General features: G+C 59.2%; 1 protein-coding gene across 5 annotated transcripts in view; it reads left to right on the forward strand.

Annotated features, from left to right (window-relative positions):
• KCNAB2 (potassium voltage-gated channel subfamily A regulatory beta subunit 2) overlaps nt 1-22,040 on the forward strand; it is a 97,136-nt gene that overhangs the window by 5,132 nt on the left and 69,964 nt on the right. Inside the window, exon 1 of one of the 5 annotated variants that reach the window (XM_067718287.1) lies at nt 8,520-8,676. The exons of the other annotated variants lie outside the window; for them this stretch is intronic. The gene's annotated coding sequence lies outside the window, so the exon portion shown is untranslated. Of the gene's footprint in view, nt 1-8,519; nt 8,677-22,040 lie in introns of those variants that run through there. 5 annotated transcript variants of the gene reach the window in all.

Genomic DNA, 22,040 nt, shown 5'->3' on the forward strand with positions numbered 1-22,040 from the left:
GTTTCAAACCTATAACTACCGCCGACTGGGAAAGCCCTCTGCAGCAGACATTTGAAAGGCCAAGGGTGAGCAAGACCCACCTAACCCAACCACAGACCAGGAACCATCAGAGAAGCCTCTGCTGATAGAGGAGAGATGGGGGGCAGGCGGGCTTGATAGTTGACCCAGACCCTGAAAGAAGACAGGGTTGTGATAGCAAAACTGGGAAAGGACTGCCTGGAGAGAGCCCTGCACAGGCCAGGCCCCGGAGGGAGGACCAGGGGTTTGGACAGTGGCCGAGGCCCAGGGGGAGCACAGGTGGGACATGAATATGGGAGTCGTTGAGGGGGAGCAGGAACTGAGATCTGGGAGACCAGCCGTCAGACCCCTGGGGGTTTTGGAGCCAGCAGTGACATGTCCACACCGGGATGAAGGAGGCAGATGTGTCTGCAGTGTGGGGTGAGGACCATGTGTGATGGCAGGGGAGATCGCGTGTCATCCTAAAGAGAGACTGTTATCTGTGTTGTGTGCTGCTGTAGGCCCAGCGTTGCTCACAGAGTGGGACCCCGCAAGTGTGTCTCGAGCAGATGAGTAGAATGAGTAGGCAGGAGAGCGTCACAGCAGAGCTGCCGTGGAGCCGGGTGGCAGTGAGATGCGGGCAGTAAGGGGAGCCCCAGGTCCCCTTTTCATCGCTGGGTCTGCTCGGGCTACATCCTGCTGACCCTGCCTCGTTGGGTCCAAGGTCTTTGCCTCGGCCAATCATGGCTGTGGGCATCGAGAGGGACAGCCATGGGTTCAAACAGGGTTCAAGCCAGAGGTGATTGCCAGCCCCCCACCAGTCACAGCCTTGGCAGTGGACAAGGTCACCCAGGAGGTGGGGCCAAGAGTAAAGGGGGCAGAAGACGGAGCCCAGGGAGTGGCCGTGAGTGCAGGATTTGAGAGGGAAGGTGAAGGTCAAGACAGGAGGAAACCCTGGGTTATCCTGGAGCCCAGTCAGAGAGGGAGATAGAAGGTGGGGGCAGGTGTCCGCTGCATCAGGTGGGCCCCACGCTGCTGGGGCCACAGTCTCTGCCAAGAGGGGAGGCAACAGCTGCCCCCCCATAACAGGTGCACATGCCACGTCTTTGCCCTGTTCTGTGTCCACTCCTTCAATTCAAGGAGCTGCCATTGCCCGCATTTTATTGGTGCAGAAACAGTCACTGAAAGCTGAGGTGCCTATCCTCAGGCCACAGGGCACTATCGAGGAGTCAAGATCTGAACCCCGGCTGTCGGGTGCCAGCGCCTGCCCCCCGACCTTTGCACTCTGCTGCCTAAATGGCCCTTGAGAAATGTGACAGTGAAAGAAGGAAGGGAGGCGAGAGGGGGCGTGCTCCCGGGGTTAGCAGGTGGGTGGGAAGAAAAGTCACTTTCCTGGTTAACCGGGTCCATCGGCTGCCTCCTCCGTCTCCATGGTGCGTGATTCTGTGTCCTGCCCTTATGGGGACACTTCTGGGGTCCCCTGTGAACTGCGGGGCTCATCCTTCCAGCTTCATGGGCGGCTCTGCATATGATGCAGCTGCAGAGGATAAGAATGCGGAGACTGCAGTGGCCTCAGTGGTGCCAGGCAGTCCTGAGCCCCGGGGCACACATCGGAGTCACAGGGGGCAGTGCCTGAAAACAGCCCCTGTGGGTCCTGGTGCAGCTCAGCAGCCACTGGCCCAGGGCTCCAAGTCCACACTTTGAGAAACACTCCCCAGTCTGTCATAAACTTTCCCATTTCCACTTCGTAAAGCAGCACCCAAGGAAACACGCCTTGATCGTTGGAAGCTCTGGTGAGCAAGGCTTCCTGGGGCTTCTTCAACACTGTGTAACGTAGGAAGCCCCTGTGCTACTGGGCGACCTGCTACGCTTTTGTCAGCTTCGGATCCCGAATCGAGCTTCAATCCTGCCGGGGGTGGGGAGATGCTGGTGTTAGTGGTGCCCCAGTGCTCCTGGAATGAGCTTTGGTCAGGATGCTGACTCTCTGAGCACCTGCCCCGTGTGACGGAAGTGGGCATCCCTCCCGGGAGCCAGCCTGTCACTTGGGACTGAACCTGTGGCATCTCCCCTCCCCCTCTCGTGAGCCCCCACCTCTGCTCAGTGGCTCCCTCACCCCCCTGGGGAGCGTTGCCTTTGCCTCTCACTGAGGAGAAGGTTTTTAGTCACCCAGCTTAGGCTGCCCGGAGCCATCACTGTCCCTTTGCTCTTGCCAAGATCATGGGATGCCCGGAATAGGGATTGCAAATCCCAGCAAAACATCGCTCCCTTTCTGTAGGGGCACAGGCGCTGGGGACGCCTCCCTGCTTATACCTGCCCACGTCCTGCCCAGGACACATCAGAGGCTCCAGGGATGCTACTGGGGAGGCTGCCATACTCCCTCTTCACCCCGATGGATGGGTTTGGGAAAGGCCTCTGACGGCTCGTGGGGCAGCTCCTATGGGTAAATGTGGACCCACGTCCTAAATAAAGAGCCTGTTCAGATGAGACTCATCGGCCACCCTGGGCCTGATGTCGCAACTCGAGGGACGGTCGTTGATTGTAGGAGCGACCCTGCTCCTGCTCTGGCTTTGTGCAGGTGTGGCCATGCTGCACGTCACCCCTTCCTTCACTGACCCGAGAAGCAGGGGGGTAGACGAGGCCACCGTCGGTGGGGGAGGAGACACGGGCTCCAGCCCACGGAGGTGCCACTCGGGCGACAACGGAATTGTCTGCAGGCCCAGCAGGCAGGACGGGGCAGTGTGCATCCCACGTGGTCGGGAAGGGAGCCGGTGTGGCTCTGTGTTGGGTGACAAAGGGAGAAGGGACAGGGCGGTCTTCTGGGCAGGAAGAGCTGTGCCAGAAGGTGAGAGATGGCCTGGGGTATTGGGGGGACCTCAGGAGAGGGACGCCGGGCTAAGTGAGGAGAGATCTCAGGGCTGCTCATCTTTAGAAGAAAGATGTATCCTGACCAGGACACAGGAGGGTGTAAACGGGGAGGCATCCCCTGCTGCTGGGAGTCAGAGCACCTGTGTCCATGCAGAAGGGGGACGATGTTGTGCTGGAATTTGCAATCCCTATTCCAGGCATCCCACGTCCTTGGCAAGAGCAAACGGACAGATGAGGCTCACCTGTGGGGCTAAGCTGGGTCACGCATCCAGAACGGGGGAAAGGAAGCTGACCAGGTCCCTCAAGGCCCCCAGCCCTGTCCCGTGCCCGTGGTTCCCTCGGGAGCCCTGAGCTGCTCCAGCTACCGTGATTACCACAGCTCCCCCCAAAACACACACGGAGCCTGTGTGCCCAGCTGGGCCCTCACGCTCTGCCTCACCCAGGGCTGGAAGGTTCTGACAAAGCCCACTGGGGTACCACTGGGAGGGATGCGGAGGACAGGGTTTCTCCCCACCCTCCCCCAGCCTGGTAACCATGGTAACCGTGGGGAACTGCCGGAGGCTCCCAGCCACCTGCTGGGAGGCCCTGGTGGGGACCCATGGTACAGCCACGTGGGCCCCTGGGTAGCAGCCTTTGCGAACAGCAGGCGAGGCGGCAGCGGGTGCAGCCCCAAACAGTCACCCAAAGCTCTGAAAACAAAAAGGGCCCCAGTTCAGGGGGAGAGGGCACAGCTCAGGGGACCCTTCCCCAATCCCTTGAGGGGACGAGAGGACACTTGCTCCCAGGTTCAGGCAGAACCCCTGGTCTCTAGAGCAGCCCCCAAGCCGCAGGCATTTGAAGTATTATGGGGCTTTATTTCGTTTATTACTGTGGGGCTGGGGTCCCTGGGCTCCTCCAGCCAACAGTCCTCAGGAAAGTCCCTTCAGGCTTCTTACTCTTTGACGCATGTGGTGCAGCCTGTTTGTCTTGAGGAGAGGGAAACTGGGGCTCGGGGAGGAATCACACTTGCTGGCAGCTTGGGGCCGCCACGCAGCTCTCTGACTGCCAGCCTGTGTTCACTCCCTGAGCAGCCCTCACCAACATCCTGTAGGTCTCTCTGAGCGACGCTCCAGGATGGTCTTTGCTGCTGACATCCGGTCCCTCCTAGAGCGTGTGCCCCATAAGGACGGGGTGCGTCTGTCCCGTCACCTCTGTACCCCCATCTCAGCCCTTGGGCAGGCGCGTGGCAGAAGCAGCCTCTCAGCAACGATCAGGAACGATGGACTCTCCCAGAAGGTAGAACAGGGTAGGAAACAGCTCGTGTAAGGCCCACCCACCCCCGCAAGCTGGAGCCGCCCTCTGCGGAGCTGGGAACGGATGGGGCACCCTGGCCTACAGGCTAGTGGCTGCCACCTGACTCGGGATGATCAGAGAAGGGAAACCCCTGGGCAAGAACCAAACCTTGTGCCAAATCCTCCCTGGGACCTCCTCCGTACATCAGACCATTTTCGGGGTGCTCCCGCATCCCTCAACCCAGGCCTCCCCACTTCCTAAGCCAGACGGCCCATGCTTGGTCCTCTGGAGGGATGCTTATTTCCCTGTACATGTGGGTGAATACTGCTGGTGCAGAGGCAGGACCACTAGGCCTGTCACCCTCCCTTTAGGCCCGAGGAACACTAGCCTGACCCAGGCTGATTTCCCCAACTTCCAAGAGCCCACGGTCCTTTGAGCCAGCGCTTCGCAAGCGTCGGACGGCTGCCCTTGCCTCCCATCCCCTCACAGCATTGATGTCAAGGGCTCGGAGCTGCAAAGAGGTGATGTTACCGTCCTGGCAATCCTCCACTCATCCTTTCTGTGTGAGGCTCCACTCCAGGAATGAAGTCCTAGCACCGGCCCTGGTGCTGCCTGCAGGCAGGACAGGTCTCCCGCCTCCCCTTCGGTCCACTCGTCCACCCCAGGAACCTTCAGAGGCCCTGCTTGGAGGAGCTACCTGGTGAGCTTTGGATCCTTGAGCTGAAGCCGTGGGACCAAGCCTGGGCTCCCTGGAAGCAGGCAGTGGCCGTCCCCACCGTGGGCTCCCTTATTCCATCTCCCCAGGCTGGCCACCCCACTGACAGATTCTCCGCAAAGTATCTTATCCCCAGGGCACAATCCTGCCACACTCCGAACAACAGGCAATGCCCCAGGGAGGGCAGAGCGGCCGTGGCCTCTGCGGCCTGGCATCCAGCCAAAGATGGCAGTCAGCGAGGATGCACCCCTGCAGCTGAGGGCAAGACACAGCCCGGTGCTCAGAGCCTGTGTGCTGAGGCAGCTCCAGTGCGGGGGCGGGCATCGTAGGCTGGCGGCCACAGGCTCCCAGCCACCTGGCATCTGGACAGATGGGCTGTGTCCTGCAGCCCGGCAGCCTCCCCGAACAGACTGCGTGCTCAGTGCCCAGCAGCCACGTTCATGTGTTTATAGCAGAGCCACTTAATTATGCGAAGTTAATTCCTTCTAACTGCAGAAGCCGTCCCAGGGCATCCAGATTGAGTGGTCCCAAGCGGCAGGCAGAGAAGGCCATGGTCCCGTGAGCAGGTTTCCATGGGAGCAGGGGACCTCCAGGAAGGAGGCTGGACGGCTGAAAGCCTTTGCCCCACAGCAGGAAGGAGGCAGGCAGTTCACATGATGCTGGTGGTGGTGGTGATGGTGATGGTGGTGATGATGAGGGCAACGATCATGCTGGTCATGCCAACAGTGATGACGTTGATGGCGGGTGTGAGGAGGGGTAGGATAACTGCTGTCCTATCATTATTTGTATCAGCAGCCGCCATTGGTCTGGGATCTGCTGTCAGGCTCTTGCTGAAACCTTCCAAGCATTTACTCTTAACCCTCCAGCCACCCCAGGAGTAGGTGCTTCGTGGGTGAGAACAGCTTCCATGCTTGACCTCAGGTCACACAGCCAGCAGAGGACCCTGGGCCCCATGTCGCCTTGTTAACGGGGTGGATGCTCACACTTGGCCTCGCCCCTGGGCTGGGGTCGCCAGGATTCCTGGTAAGAGGAAACCGCATAAAGGTCCGGCCCAGCCCTCAGCTCAGTGCTGGCAGAGCCCCACTGGATCCTTTCTTTCCCTGCCTCATTTACGCAGACCCTCCCACCAGAAGGGGGTCGCTGAGTCTGAGGCAGGAAGAGTGCGGTTGGGAGGCGGGACCCCTCCCCACTCTCCTGTATGCTTTCCCCTCCCGCCTGCAGAATCGTGGGACTCCCCTCTTCCCCCACTCACATCACTGCCGGAGACTTTCCCAAACAGGGAGATGTCACTGCCAGTGACCGAGTTATAGCCTATTGTTTTCCCCGAAATTCACTGAAACATGATCTCCTTAGGGATTTAGCATTCTTTCACTCTTCCCAATAATGCTGTCTTGAACACGGGTGTGCACCTAAGATTATTTCCTCTCTTGGACGGTTAGGTTACATTATATAAGTAGGATTTCTGGATCCCAAGCTATGGATCTATTGCCCAATTACTTTCCCAAAAGATTGTGCCACGCATCCCCGAAGCAGCAACGTCTCACTGGAGTATCTTCTTCGCAACCTCACCTGCAATGAGTATTTTCATTTAAAAACGCATTTTTTTTTCCCTGTTAATTATATGATTGCAAAGGCACAGTGCCTGATGGCTTTCTTTTGCATCTCTTTTAATTCAGCAGAGCCTTTAATGGATGAGGTGGAATAAAGCTGGCTTTCCAATCGCTAGCGTAGTGCTGCATGGGCAAGATATTAATCTTTCATGCCTCTGTCGTGTGGTACCAGCAGCGTGATCCGCTTTGAAATCATTTGTTATTTATTCTTACAGTCCCCTGGGGAGTGGGGAGGGCCCCAGGAGCCTGTTCACAAATGCTAATGCAACGAGGGCTGCAGAAATTTCCCTGCAAACTGCCGCTCCCCTCAAGGTGTGGAACTGAACCAGGGCTGGGGACACAGGCCCCCCCCAGCAAAGGGGGACACATCACCCCAGTCTCTGCCTCCATCACGATGCCTCCTTCCCTGCATCTGTGTCTTTTCCTCTTTTAGGGAAACCTGTCATTGGATGTAGGGTCCACCCCGATCCAGGATGACCCGACCTTAATTACATCTGCAAAGACCCTTTTGCCTCGTAAGGTCCTGTTCACTAATACCAGGGACCGGGACTCTGACATATGTTTGGGGTGCGGGGGGCACAATTTGAGCCACCACAGCAGGTTTCCGCCATTGATTCCCCACCACCACCCCCAGGGTCCCCTCCAGAAGCTCCTATGGCTTTCTTTCTGGTCTGCTGATTCTTCCCCCTTGGCAGGAACTGCATGTTGGGTGTTACTGGCTAAGGGGTAAGAGTGGGAGTATGGGGTGTGGACCTGGGGTCGAGCTGGGTCGAGTCGGACCCCCTCTCTGGAAAGCCAGCAGTTACACCCGGAGCCGGGGCCCGCAGTGAGGAGTGGGGTCCAGTATGGGGTCACCCCGGCCATACCTGCCAGCGTACTTAGAGGGCAGAGCCCCCTTCCTGGCCTCAGAGTGGTGGGCCCAGCAGCCTGGGGAGGCTTCATGGAGCTCACCTGTGGGTGACAAGGTGAGCAGGTGAGACAGCGCGGCGTGTCCCATCGAGGGCAGGTGGGAGGTGCTCAGATAGGACCCCGTTTTCAGGATGCCAGCCTGTGCCTCGCCCGGGGAGGGACGGGTTTGTGCTACAGCCTTTAGGTCTGTCGCTCAACTTCTTCCAAGGGTCACCGCTGAAATGCCCGTAAAGCCCAGGGGTCCCGCACCACCGTGTACGCGATCACGCGGCGTTTGGGGGATCAGCTGCGGACAGTCAGCCTTGTGCTGTGCCAGGCGCTGTGCCGTCTACAGGGGAGGGGCCTGGCTGGACACAGTGACCAGAGGCCCCTGCACGGGGCTGGCCAGAAGTAGGTGGCCCCCGTGCCCATGGCCCACCACCAGCCCCCCAGTGTTACTGCAGAAACTCGTAGCAGCGGGCAAGATGGGAACACCCACGGCTCCCCAGGTCCTCCCTGCCCGGCACCCTGCTTGGAGGGCCCCTCGGGGTGTGGGCTGTCCAAGGCTCCAGAGAGGAAGAGACCCCACCAGCCCTGGGGGAGGGCCGAGTGTCCAGGGACTGCTTGGTGGCACAAGGGGGCGCCAACGTGTCCACTTGGACTAGAGAGACGGACTCTGAGGCTGCCTGTCTGGGGGACACCAGGGTGCCGGCATCTCCCTCCTGCTCCCAGCCTGGGGGGTAAGCGGTTAAAACCCACCCCCCTGCCCGGGCCAAAGGAAGCCGCTTGGAGCTGCTCCCTCCACGTGCCATCTGCCGAGAGCTGGGCCGTCTCTGCTCCCTCCTGTGTCAGCTGCCGAGTCAGGCTTTGAATCGTCATGGGGTCACAGCCCTAATCACTGGCAAGGGGTGCTTCTTCCTCCCCGCCCCCGCCCCCCAAACTCTGTGTTTTCTTCCCACCGTGGCTCAGTTCAAAAGACCTCGGTCCGGCTCTGATAGGAGATGCGGCATTTCTCTGTCCCTCTTACTGCGGATGCCCCCCAAGGAGTGGGGAAAACCAGGACCACTTAAGGGGGAGGGGAAGCGCGTGCTCGGACCTCCCCCTCCCCTCCCCCTCCCGCAGTCCCTCGGCTCATTGGTTATCACGCTCAGAGGCGGATGCAGAGGTTCTGTCTCTGACGCCCCAGCCAGGTACTCGCGGCGCTGCAGCCGCGGCCGAGGGGCTGGAGATGCCGCAGGCATGCTGACCGCAGGGTGTCCCGGACTCAGTGCCGCCCGTGGGTGCTGCCTGGAGTCCTCTGGGATTGCACGACCGCCCCCCAGGGAGCTGGTGAGTGTGGGGGGCCGGGAGCCGCTGCCTCACCTAGACCCCCCTCACCGGCGCCAGTGGGGAGGGAATCCTGGAGGTGGGCCATTAAGACCTGCAGCTTGTCTTCTATTTGGCGTGAAGGACAGGGCTTGGGTTTCGTAAGGGAAAGGCCCTCACGGGCAGTCAGCCGAGTCCCGATCCTGCAGCAGGAAGCCCCCCTTGTCCCCCTGACACTGGTCAGCACTGGGGACAGGTCGCTCTGGTTCCGCTGTTCTTTATCTTTAAGAACCTCTCCCCTCTGAGGGACAAGGTCCAGATACCAGAACAGGCGAGAAACGCTCTCGGTGTGAAAAGAGAGCTGGGGCTGTGGAGTGTGGGCGACACAGCTCTGTCCCACGGCACACCCCCAGCCAGTTCTCACGCTGTGTGTGGCCCCCTGACCCTCAGCCTCCACAGAGGGGCTGGTGCACGTGGGGCATTCAGGCCTGGAGCGCTGGGTGAGGAGATGCCTGTTGCCTTGATGGGGGCCCGGCTCCTCCCAGGGAGACAGCCCCGCCCATGGCTCTGGGAGCATCCACTGAGGCAGGAAGTGGGCACAGCCAGGCCCCAGAGGGAGGAAAAGCACCCCTGGGTGCACTTCATCCCAGGGGAGGGAGGGGCGGGCACAGCCCCTCAGCCTACCCCAAAGGTGTGGGACACACTCTCTGAGTCATGTCTGAGATGTGCTCTGGCTGGACGCTTGGGTCGCCCAGATGGCTCTCAAGTCCTTCTAGCCACCACCCCCCGTACCCGGGGGGGATCCTGGGTCCTTCATCTTCACCTGCTCTGTGGAGCATCTGCTTTTCGGAGCAGCGGGAGGCTCCCCGGGGCTGGCCTGCAACCACCTGGCACGCGGGCCGTGAGCTTGCAAGTCCTCCCACACACGGGAAGCTCCGGCCACCCTTCTGGCCTGACCTGGGGCGGAGCTTCCGGCCTGAGGGAGGAGAGGCCTTCCCCAGCATCTCCTGGGGAACACGAGCGGCCGCAGACCTCGGGCTGCTTGGCCGATGGGTAGAGTGGGCCTGTGTGTGCGTGCGTGCGTGTGTGTGCCTGTGTGCACACCTGTGGGCTATGTGTGCGTGCGTGCATACACACCCCCTTTCCGAGGCACGTCCGCCCACCCAGACCCTCATCAGAGCTGCTCTCCGGGGCTGGCCTGGAACGCTACATCCTGCCAGGGTTCTGGTCTCTCCCTAGATTCTCTTGATAAACTTCCTGTAATTGGAGGAACTCTGACATGCTTTCACAAAAGGGGAGGAAACTTAGTTTTAAAGAAAAGAGAGAACTGCATGACCACCTGGAACTCACTTTTGCCCTGTGGTTCTGCAGTGGAGTCTACATGCCTTCTCCTGGGATTTCTGGGGATGAGACTCTGAGGCTGTGGGTTTCAGGAAGCACCCCCCCTCCTGCACTCAGATGCGTCTGTCTCTCTGTCTCTGTCTGTCTGTCTCTCTGTCTTGGGCAAGTATTTCCACACTCCAGTCCTTGGCCTTCCATCTGATGCTCTGAGTCATACGTGCACACAGCCAGACCTGTCTCAGAGTTTGCATTTCTCTTTCAGCTGGTTAAACGTTTTTCTTAAATAAGCTTATTTTGAAATGAAACTTGCCATTCCTGCAAGTAAGGGAAAGCCAGCATTACTTGTCATAATTCAAAGATAACTGGAAAAATAAGTAGATAAATATTAGACTCGAGAACTATCTCAGGTGTGACCAGGACACACAGACTTTGAAAATCCCTGTCTTGGGGATTCCAGAATGAGCCACCGGCTTGTTTTCTGGGAATTGGAGGGTGTTTTGCCTGCCCCTCCCCCTCCGATCATCCCCATTCCCCCTGTTCACAGGTGGAATGCCTGGTCCAGGGTTATTCACGTTCTGAGGGCAAATTGACGAGTCCTTCCTCGTCCCCGCTCCGGTGAATGAAAGAGGTAGAAAAGCCGGGGTGGGGTGGGGGACATCAGCCCCATGTGTCCCCCAGCTGGATTTAGGCAAGAGGGGGAGGCTTTATTGGGGATGAGGGTGCCCAGAGGCTGGGCTGGCATTCGAGTGTCAAAGATTTAAACCAGAAAGCGGCAGGGAGCATTCTTCTCCAGAAATCATCATGGGAGCCTGGGACAAAATGGCATGAGGGGGCGTTAAGAGTGTTGGCTTTGGAGTCGAGTAGACCTGCCCCAGCTCTTTGCTTCTTAGGGCTTTAGCGGAGTAGTTCAGAAGATTCGGACGGTAGAGGTGTTAGTCACGGAACGTGCCGACACCCTCCCCGCTATTGCCGCCCCGGGGGTAACCACTGCAAATAGTGTGGGGTGACCCGTGCAGGACGGGGAAGCAACCACTGCATTGGACCCTGAGGTTGGTGACGTCCCCAGCGGATGGGGAGACACGGCACCCGCCCCAGGGTGGGGCACAGAAGGAGCAAGGGCAGGGGCTGCCACAGGTACAGGAGCATGAGGGAACGAGGCAGACCAGCGTGCCCAAGGCCAGGTGTGTGGGAAGAGAGTCAGGCAGGCGTGTGGGAAGCAGCCTGCAGAAGTAGTCAGGCCTGGCTGGGAATGGTTCTGCAGACCAAGCCCAGGTACTGGGCCTGAGACTGAAGGCCCTGGGCAGCCAGTGAAGGCGTGGCCTGATGGATCTGCGGTGGAGAAAGAGGAATGGGACTCTGGGGACAGGTGGTCGACCCGAGGCTGGCAGTGGAGATGGGCAGGAGAGGGAGTGTTCCAGGGGCAGCTATGTGGATGCGGCCAACAGAGTCTGAACCTGGGGCTCAGGCCAGGGGTGCTGACGGTGCAGCCGTGGGGCTCGTGGGCATGGAGGTGAGAACTGAAGCTCAGAGGGTCGTTCGGGGGGGAAGACTCCAAAGCAGCAGTGCTTGGGGGAAGAAGAGCCAGCCTGGGGTGAAGGTGGAGGGCATGATAGAAGTGGAGGTTGTGGAGGTGCTAGAGGTGGTAGAAGTGATGGAGGTGAAGGTCATGGAGGTGAAGGTCATGGAGGTGAAGGTCATGGAGATGGTAAAGGTGGTGTGTGAGTGCATGTGCATGTTCACACATGCATGTACACGTGCTCTATGCCTGTGCACACATGCCCTTGAGATGCCTGGCTCTGTCCTTGTGTTATGAACCAGGGATCATCCTGGTCGAGGACTCCAGACCTGGTAGAGCCTGTCAGTCCAGTGATAGCCTGAGATCCTGACCTGGGCCTCTGCGAACTGCACCCTCCACCGTGAAACCCCGTGGAGGAGGTGCTGAGCTGCAGGAAGAAGGAGCACGCGAGCCATGCAGAGCAGGCGTGACTTGCCTGCGTGCGTTCAGCAATCGCCCCGTCCCGGCACGAGGGATTCCGCAGGGAATGAGACCAACCCAGTGGCTGCCCTCTGAGCTCACCATCTGGTCAGGGGGACAGCCGGGTGGAGTCACCACAGGTTGGGGTACAAGCTCTGCAGGAAATGCACGTGCTGCTCTGATGGACAGGACATTGGAGAGGGCTTTCCAGAACGACCTCTCTGGAGAAGTGACATCTGAGCAGGGACACAAAGGAAGAGCGTCCCGGGCAGAGGGACGGCACCTGCCAAGGCTCTGTGGCAGGAGAGAGGGGAGGAGCCCAGAGGAAGACCCCAGCCCCCCACGTGGGGTCCCACAGGCCCCTCGGACTGGACGCAGCCGCCACCAGGCTCCAGGCTCCCCCAACCTGCTGCACCCACCACTTCCCCCATGTCAGGAGCTGGGGGGGGGGTCACCCTGCTCCCCTGTCTTCCCCCAGCACCCCACATCCACCCGCCAGCCGGTCTTTGGTCTCCACCTCCCGGCTCCAGCAGCTGCCAGCCCACCCTGGCCCAGGCCTCCCCGGCTCGCACCTGCATCGTTGCTGGTCTCTTAAGGAGACGCCCCCCGGCCTTTGCCCACCCCCCATCCCAGCCACTCTCATCCTGGAGAGCACGGTTGTCTCACCCCTGTTGGGAGGAGGCTTTTGGTTGTTCCCTCTCTGCCCGTGGCAGCGCAGGGCTGTGGTTCAGAGGAGGGACTCTCAGGGCTGCGCGGGGGCGTGGCCAGGCCAACGGAACCGCTCTGAGCCTCCGTTTCCCCAGCCAGCACCAGTGGTTGGTAATAAGCAGTACCAACTTCACAGGGTGTGGGATGAAGGCTAAGTGAGTGAGTGCACGTGAAAGCCTTTATCCCAGCACATCACACCTCTGCACTCAGTCACCAGCAGCTTGGACTGGTCCCCACCCAGGGATGAGGCCAGAGATGCTGCTCAGGTGGGTGTCTGGTGCCTCGTCCCTCCCTGCCACTCAGAGGGCACTCAGATGTCCTGGACCCCCAGCCACTGAAAGCCCAGTGTCATTGCAGGACCCTGAAGGCCCAGTGTCTCCCCAGGACTGATGGGTCACCGTGTCCACGAGGGTGAGGCAAGGCTGTGGGCCGCAGCCTGAGGCCAGGTGGCCCACCTTGGACGGCGCTTTCCAGGTGCTGCGCTGAGGCCCCACGAGCTGGGTTTAAAAATACTATGCTTATTTCATCTCAGTGCAGGAGCAAGAAAGAGAACATACAGTCTGTATGAGCAACTCGTATCAAAACTAAATGAGACAGAAAGAGTAACCAAAAATAGTATGGCGTCAGCGGCGGCAGGCAGCCTGCGACCGTGGCCAGCTGTCCCCAGCGAGCGGCTGGGGGGGCGGCTTTACATGTTTACTAGGAGCGGATTAATCAGGCCTGCGGTCCGATGATAAATCAGAATGACTAGCAGGTGAATGAGGATTCAGGGCACATGGGACCTCTGTGCCTTCTCCCTCCCGGCACCCCCGCTGAGCAACGGGGTCAGGGGCTCAGCCAGCAGGCAGCATGGGAGTCATCTTGGACCTGAGGGGGTCCCCTTCCTGACGGGAGTGTCCCCACGAAAGGACAGAGCAGAGTTGTGAGTGCTGTGGACATCATAAGGACCCACACTTCTGTCTTAATTTCAGTGGATGTCACCTTTTTTTTAATGTCAGAGATCAAAGTTCTGCAAACTATGGCCTGAGGGCCACATCCAGCCCACGACCTGCTTTGCTCAACAGAGTTTTACTGGAACACAGCCACACCCTTTCATTCACAAATTGTCTCTGGCTGTTTTCACGTGGCAGAGACTCCCAAAGCCCACGTATCCACCCCCGGCCCCTGGCTGCACCCACCAGAGGTTTGCGGTCCCCACCAGAGATACCTTTCATCAGGTGCTCCAGCATCCTAGGGAGGTATCCTATCCATCAAAAGACACCTACCAGTGATGGGGGGGTTTGTCTGGTGGTGGTTTGGTTTGCTGGTGTTGATGCGGGGCTTTAGAGATTTTTTAAAATAATAATAAGATTCCACAGTAACTAGCTTTCTCTTGTGCAGGCAACATCTTTGGGGCAGGCACGTTTGAGTCACGTGATTAACCTCAGACCCCCGCAGGTTAACAGCCGCAGGAAACCCCCGGGCCCCACCTGCGGGCCACCCTCCCTGCTCTGTTCCCCAGACATCTGAGGGGGAAGAGCAGGTGGGACCCCACTGGGCAGGGTTATAGAAGCCCTCTTAGGGGTCCCCTTTCCTGCGATGTCCTCAGGGCCACTCGGCTTCCATGAGTCACTGTGGAGCCCTTTGAAACCTCCACACCGCTGGGAGAGAGAGGGCCCTTGGGACAGACCATGGAGGCTCGTTGTGGATTTGATTAGGCTTTTGCACGTGGCCTGTCCGGGACACTTGGAAAATTTGCATAACATGTCACCCGGGAGGTGTCCCCCAGGGAAAAAAAAAAAGGAGCTTTTCAACCATGAAGGTTTGCATTTCTACGAAGGCTCTGGGAGACCCCTCACCCATGACGTGACCAGGATGGGCACTGCAGGACGCGGAGCTGAGCGCCTACCAATGGTGAATCCCCCCGGAATGTGACGTGTGGCCCGTCCAGGCACCAGCGTTGACAAACACACCTCCTGCGTTTGCCTCCCCCCCTCCCCAAGCGAGGTTTTGAACGGGGCTGCAAAATGTTACAGATCACGCCGCCTTTGAAATGGATCTGCTTCTGGCTATCAGTTATTAAACTGGATTACTGTCCAGTCCCCGGAGAGGAGGTTGTGATCTCATACGCTGAAAACTCTCAACGGAATCCCAGGGTTGGCTTGAAAGTCACCAAACCACGCAAGCTACACCTGAATGCAGGAGATGAACAGAATGACAGTGACCAAGAGTGCGCATGGGGCCCAGGCAGAGTGCTCCGTGCAGTGCCCTCACTTAACTGAGGCACCACTCGAAGAGAGGCAACGGCCGAGACTTGGGCCCAGGAAACAGGTGTGGGCTCACGGGGGCAGAGGCGGGGTCCAGCAGCAGAGGCCTGTTGCTCCAGAGACTGTGTGCCTGAAGCCCCTGTTGCTCCAGGACGGAGGTGTAGCCTTCTAGAGGCCGAGGTAACTCCTAGAACAGGGATCCGCAAACCTTTTCTACAGAGGGTCAGAGAATAATTGTTTTAGCCTTTCAGGCAGTGCAGCCTCTATCCCAACTCCTCAGTGCTGCCACGTGGCGTGAAAGCAGTCGTGGCCGATACATGAATGAGTGTTCTGGCCCGAATGTTTGTGTCCCCCAAATTCATATGTTGAAGCCCTAACTCCCAGTGGGATGCCGTTTGCCTTTGGGAGGTGATTGGGTTTAGATGAGGTCCTGAGGGTGGGGTCCCATGATGGGTTGGTGCCTTTATAAGAAGAGGAAGAGACCAGAGCAAGCTCGTTCTCTGCCTGTGAGGACACGGGGAGAAGGTAGCCGTCCTCAAGCCAGGAAGAAGTGCTCACTGACACTGAATCCGCCAGCACCTGGATCTCGGACTTCCACCCTCTAGAACTTTGAGAAAAATGTCTGTCATTGAAGTCCTCCCCCACCCCATCTGTGGCGTTTTGTTATGGAGGCCCAACAGTACATGAGCATGGCTCTGTACCAGTGAAGCAGTATTGATGACACTGAAATTTGAATTTTTTATAATTTTTACGTCCCATGAAATATTCTTCTTTTGTTTTTCTTCCAACCACTTAAAAAACGTGAAAACCATCCTTAGTTCCCAGGCCGGGGAACAGAGGTGGGCCCTGTGGGTAGAAGTTACAAGGATGCTGATTTAAAATCAACATGAAAGGGCTTCCCTGGTGGCGCAGTGGTTGAGAGTCCGCCTGCCGATGCAGTGGACGCAGGTTCGTGCCCCGGTCCGGGAGGATCCCACATGCCCACATGGGATCCCTCATCCCACATGAGCGGCTGGGCCCGTGAGCCATGGCCACTGAGCCTGCGCGTCCGGAGCCTGTGCTCCGCAACGGGAGAAGCCACGACAGTGAGAGGCCCCCGTACCGCAAAAAAAAAAAAAAAAAAAAAAAACATGATAAAGGACATGTTTCATCACTTCGGTCATCCCCAGAGGCCTCACTTGCTTAGAGTTCCCCATGGGGGTTTTGCAGAGGGAGCTGTGTGTCTCTGGAGCCCTGGACCCCGCTCTCTGCTCCGCACACTGGGAGTGTCTAGGATGCACGAACCCCGTCCTCCGCCTACACTCCGGGGACAGGTCCCGGCCCAAAGGAATGTGAGTTACCTTGAGGCAGATCTGTTCAGAACTTCCTCCGTAAGTTGTGGAAACAGCTAGAATCCCTATGAGGTCCGCACTTACCAGGAGGTAACTTTAAGTGGTCTCAAGACCAGCCTGGCATGCGATCGTGTTCTGTGGTCGAGCTGGGGGGACAGTACAAGACTACTGGCTGCGGGCCACCCCACACAGGCCTCTGAGGTACCACCTCCTGCCCCCGATCCAGCCTGAGAGACCTCCACCCGCACCACTCCTTCTGCTGAAAATGGAGACAGACTCCTCCATGAGGAACATTCCAGAAGATTCTGTCCCTTTCCACGAGGAAAGCAAAATTCCCTGGATGCCCCTCCCCCCACCCCAGGACCCTGCTGATAGACCGTGTCCCAGGCCACACTAGCTGGAAGATGATTCAGGAGGTGGGGCATGTGGGCGGCAGTTGGGCCACTCAGCAGCTGTCTGTCATGTTTATTGATCCAGCTTAAATCTATGGCTCAGATGCGTCCACGCGGAAGGGAAGCTGCCCCTCGTCCAAAGGAAGCACCCCTAACTTCACAGCCCAGCATTCAGTGGTTGCCTGCCCTCCAGTCCAAAGGAACTTCTTGAAAAAGCGTTGGCAGATACTTGAAGAAATACGATTTACTCTTAGGGGCCAGGAGTGAAGTGGCGATTTGAGACCTGACTCACGGTGACCAACAGCGCCAAGCGGCTCGCGAAGTTACAGGCGTTAGTTTGAAATGTCCAACTTCTACCTGCTGCCGGGAGGTGTGTAAGAGCAGTGAGTTAAGTGTGCCTTGTGGACCCACAGGGTCTCCTCCGTGCTGGTGGGCAGCAGAGGGTACCTGTCCAGAGTCAGGCCCAAGGGGGCTCCAGGGCAGGTGGAGGAAAGAGTCCCAATCTGGAGCCAGACGTACCTGGTTCCCGTTCCAGCTCTGCCACTGATGGGCCTGTGGCCTTGGGTAGCATTTAGTATTCACGGGCCTTGATTGCCGTGTATAAAAGTGCCCTCGTCTAAGAAGGTTAAAGACAGCAAGGGCTGTGTGCGGGGGGGTCAGCCGTGGGGACTCTCCTCCCGACCCCCCCCACAGGGCCTCTCTTTTTCCCGTTGTCCCTTTGCTCTCCGGCCCCCTCCTTCTCACCCCCCGACAGCTGCTGTCTTCAATCATTTATGAGATGCTCCAGAGCGCCCCAAACTGTTTACTTCTCCCTTCTCTCTCCTCTTTCTTTTCCCCACCGCCCCATCTGTGTCTTAACCCCGCCGGGGGCCCACGGCGGCTACTCCCACTGCAGCCTCAGAGCCCCGTGCCCACCCCGCTCCCTGGAACTGTGGGTAAAACCTCCTCCCCAGGGAGGAGGGAGCCCCCCCTCACCCGTCCTCCCAGGCCCCCCACCACCGCGTCATCTGCTTCCACCTGCTATGTCCTGGCGCGGTGGCGGGACTGGGAATGGGACATGAGTGAGGGACACAGCCCTGCCCCGGGTCACCGTCCAGTTGGGGGGCATCCTAGCAGTGCCCACCTCAGAGCACAGCTCTGGAATCGGCCCAGCCCTGGGTTCAAATCCTAGCCATAGGCCTGACCTCTGACTCTCAGGGTCATCATCGATGGAGTGGGGGGAGCAGCAGTAGCCCCCCCAGGACTGGGGGGACAATCAAATGAGGGGACGTGGGTAAAAGGTGCGTAGCCCAGCCCGGGCACAGAGCCGGCGCCGATAAGCAGGAACTGTAACATCCCCAGAACTAGCTGGTGGCTGTGTGTCTGTCCCCTCCCCCTCCCCCAGAAAGGGCTCCCCCCACCCTGCCGCCCAGGGCAGCTGCTGCACTGTCAGGAAGGCCGGGGTGTCTGGGGCCCTCCTCGGGGCACGCCTGCGACTAGAGGCCACACCCTGTCTCGCCGGGGCCCTGGCTAGCTGAGCGTCCCCCGCGTTGTCGCTCGCTGCCGCCGGCTTCCTGCTCGGCCCCGTGGTCCTGCGGTGTTCACCTTCCACCTCGTACACACCAGGATGGTCTTGTCTCTGGCTGTTCTGACCCAGGAGCAGGTACCCAGGGCATTTCGGGCACCCTGCTTCCCAGGATGGGTTTTGTGCTTGAGGGGATGGGACCCTGGCTCCCTCTGCAGGGATTGGGTGCTCCCCTGACGTCCAGGGTTCATCAGGCCAGCAGCCCCCTAGGCCCTGTGCCCCCGCAGGACTGGCTGCAGCCACCCCTGTAGATGCCCTGCCGGACCCAGGCCGAGCCCACGTGGCTGGCTGGCACAGAGGCTGCAGGCATCCTCCCTGAAGGGGACCGGCAGGCCTCCCGTGACCCAGTGACTGCTGGGTGGCGGGCGAGGGGGGCGCAGCGGGTGGCACTCAGAGGAGGCATCTGACACAGCTCTGCCTCCGGGGCTGCTGGCTTCTGCTTTCATCCCTAGGGCAAGGAGCTGCCCGGAGATCAAGAGTGCAGCAGGGCCACCTCTGTCCAGCCTGGGGGGTGAGGGCCCAGCTGTCCAGCCTGGGGGTGAGGGCCCAGCTGTCAAGGGGCCCAACAGGCTCTGGTAGAGGTTCCTGCCCATCCGCTGTCTCCCAGGAGCCCCCAGCCTGGGTTCCATCTCTGAGTGCAAAGTAGTTTCACGGGCGGAAGGAGTGAGGGTCCCCGCCTTGAAAACAAAACGAGGACCTCCCTGGCGGGCATGCCCAATGGGGCATGAGGGAGAGGTGCATGTCCGATCCTTGGTTGGGGAGCTAAGATCCCGCATGCATAGGGGAGGGTGGCCGAGGACCCCTTGAATCCCTTCCCCACCCTGCAGTTCTGTCCGGGAAGGGCGGCCCATGGTCACCACGTGGGTGGGGGGGCAGGGGTGGGCTCCCTGATGCCTAAGGGGCTCCCTCCCGGCCCGGAAAAGCCCAGCTTCTTGCTGCCTCCCTCCCCAACCTTGCTGTCCTCTCCACTCTGGGCCCCAGCAGGATACTGGTGCAGGCTGTGGTCACCGCGGGAGACCAGGGCGGCGCACGGGGAGGAGGTTGTGAGCTTCCCGGGCTGGGACAGGAGCGCTCTAACGTTTGCTGAATGAATGACCGCAGGGAGGCCTGTGGCCTGGGCCCCTGGGGAAGATTACGGAGATTCCGGAGCGCATGTGGGCTTCTGTTTCCTGCGTCTTGCCCTGACCCGCTGCAGCTCACGTGGTCTGTAGAGCACTGAGGCCCCTCTGGCCAGATTTCGGTGACCACACCCTTCCACCTGTGGTCACCGGGATGCAGATGGAGATGGGGGAGCCATGGCCAGGGGACGAGGCCCCTCCACCCCGTGAGCCAAGCCTCCATTCCTCTCAGGGAGGGGAGGTGGTTGTCCCCATGACTGGGGGCCTTCAGCTGCTGACCCCAGCAGGCCACCCCTCCCCCCGCCACCATCACTGTGCGCAGCCCTGACGTAACCAGGAGCCACAGCGAGGCTTCCCCTCGATCGGAAGGCGCCCAGCCAGTAGGCGCCTAAGCCATGGTGAGGATCTTGGTGGGCTGTACCAGGGGAAAGGCCTTCCACCGTTGCTTTGGGAGAGTTGGGATTTGATATTTTTTTTTGCTGTGGAATCAATTCAATTTGAGCCGTCCAGCCACGGCTCTGTGTTGGTTGACTCGTTCGTATCAGGGAACAGGTGCTTGAAGGTTGCTTTGAAAAGACTGAAACTTCCAGTCTGTGATCTTTATAAGGAATTCTTAATGGGGCATCAGTTAGACACGTGAACAGACGCCCTATCGGGCAGTCTTGCCGTGGGCTCTGTGGCTGGTCCAGATGTTTCCACCGTGGTCTGACCACGTGAGGTCCGTGCTTTTTAGTGTTGGGTTGGGGAGGGGTCCCTGTGCCGCTCGTCCCGCCGGCTCAAGCCTCAGGAGTTTAGAGGAGAGACTGAGGTTCTCATTGGCCAAGAGCAGCAGGGCGGGGCGGGGGGGGGGTCCTGGCCGTGACCCCCAGCCCCCAGTAACGATTGCCCGTTCTCCCCGCCCCCAGCTCCCTCTGAATCTGAGCGAGATCTGGGTGGTACTGTTTGGGAGTGTGAGTGTTGGCCTCCAGCCCCTTCCGGCAATTGGGCCTCTCTGTTTGTCCTCCAAGATGACTCCACGGGCAGAACGGACACCCCAAGTGCACGCAGGTTCAGCAGCTCTCGCTCTTTGCCACCCACCTTACTCACAGGAGAAGAGTTGGCTCCTGTCTCGGAGCTCCTGGCCTCTGGGAGAGAGCGGAAGCGGGTGTTACACAAGCGCCCTTCCGGATGTGTGTGGTTTTGAGCAGTTACACCTCTTCCTGTCTCTTTTTGAGGCACCCTGTGGCCGCCGTGGCTCCCACAGGCTTTGGGCCCATAAAGGGCAGTGGTTTCATGCCGTGTCACAGTCAGAGCCATACCTCAGGGCTTTGGCAGAAGGGATTTACAGGGTTCGAGAAGCAACATGCAAAGTAACATCAGTTTGAGAAGCAGCTGCTTAAGTCCTAGCCCTGGTTCCTGACGCTTCCGGGGAGATCACCCAACGCCCTTCACACGCCTGTCACACCCACGTGCTGTAAGCGTCTCCGCCCCGGTCCCTCAGTCAGAGCTCACGGAGCATCGGCCATGTGCCTGGCGCTGCTGGGACACGTCAGTGAGCAGGAGAGGCAAAGCCCCTGCCCTGGAGGAGCCGACATCCCTGTGGTCTCAGGGCAAGTGGGGACGGGGTGAAGGTGAGGAACAGTCCATAACTGGTGTCACAGCAGAGTGACCTTCAAGATGGTCTCCAGCGGCCCCGCCTCTTGGTCCTCACCCACTCCATCGTATTAGGGTTGGTCTTTGTGACCAATAAAGAAAGCCACAGCAGCTTCTCTCTCTCCATCCCTTGCTCTGGGGGAAGCAAACTGCCTCGGCCTGAGAGACCCAAGGAGTACAGAACTGAGGCCCACTGCGCACAGCCTTGTGCAGGAGACACCTAAGAAGAGGAGCCTTCGGGGGAATTCCCTGGCAGCCCAGTGGCTAGTACTCCACGGTCTCACTGCCCAGGTCCTGAGTTCAATCCCTGGCTGGGGAACTAAGATCCCACAAGACGCACGGTGCAGCAAAAAGCAAAGACAAGGAGCATTGAGATGAGATGGTGGCCTCAGCTGACATCCTGCCCACAGGAGAGACCCTGAGCCAGACCACCCAGCCAAGTCAGTCCCGGATTCCTGACTCCAAAACTGTGTGAGTAATATCTGTTGCTGTAAGCCGCCAACCCTTGTCAGGTGGCAGCAGACGACTCATACAGTCTCATTGTTCTTAAGACCTCAGCGATCTAGGGCCAAGCCTTCGGGAAGCTTTGAGCTTCCAGGATGATCCAGAATGAGGATGCAGCCCCAGAGGGCCCCCCGTGACAGCGAGTCATACCTGTGCATGGCTGGCCACCTCCGTAAGCAATGAGCCTTTTTCTGGGGAGCTGGAGAAGATGAGAAGACTTCTGAGAGCAGGGGAGAGAAGCAGCATGGGAAAAGGAGAGGTTGCAGTGAGTCTGAGGACCCTGAAAAGTGATTTTCTGGAAGGCAGGACCACTGCCTGGGAGAAGGCTGCCTCTGGGGCAGATGCCTCTGTGCAAGAGTGACCTCACCTGCCTTTGGCCCGCGGTGCAAACGTTCAGGAAGGAGTTGTGATCGCGGACTTTCCGAGAGGCACTCCCAGGCCTCGGGCAGCACCTTCCCTCCTCCAGCGCCGGCACGAGCGGATTCCAGCCTCCGTGGCCATCACTGCACACCCCCACCTGGTAGCACATCAGCTCCTCCGGGACTCCTGTTACCCTCCCATTTCACAGGTGGAGAAA

Source organism: Pseudorca crassidens, chromosome 2 (genome assembly GCF_039906515.1).
Source record: "Pseudorca crassidens isolate mPseCra1 chromosome 2, mPseCra1.hap1, whole genome shotgun sequence".
NCBI lineage: Eukaryota > Metazoa > Chordata > Mammalia > Artiodactyla > Delphinidae > Pseudorca > Pseudorca crassidens.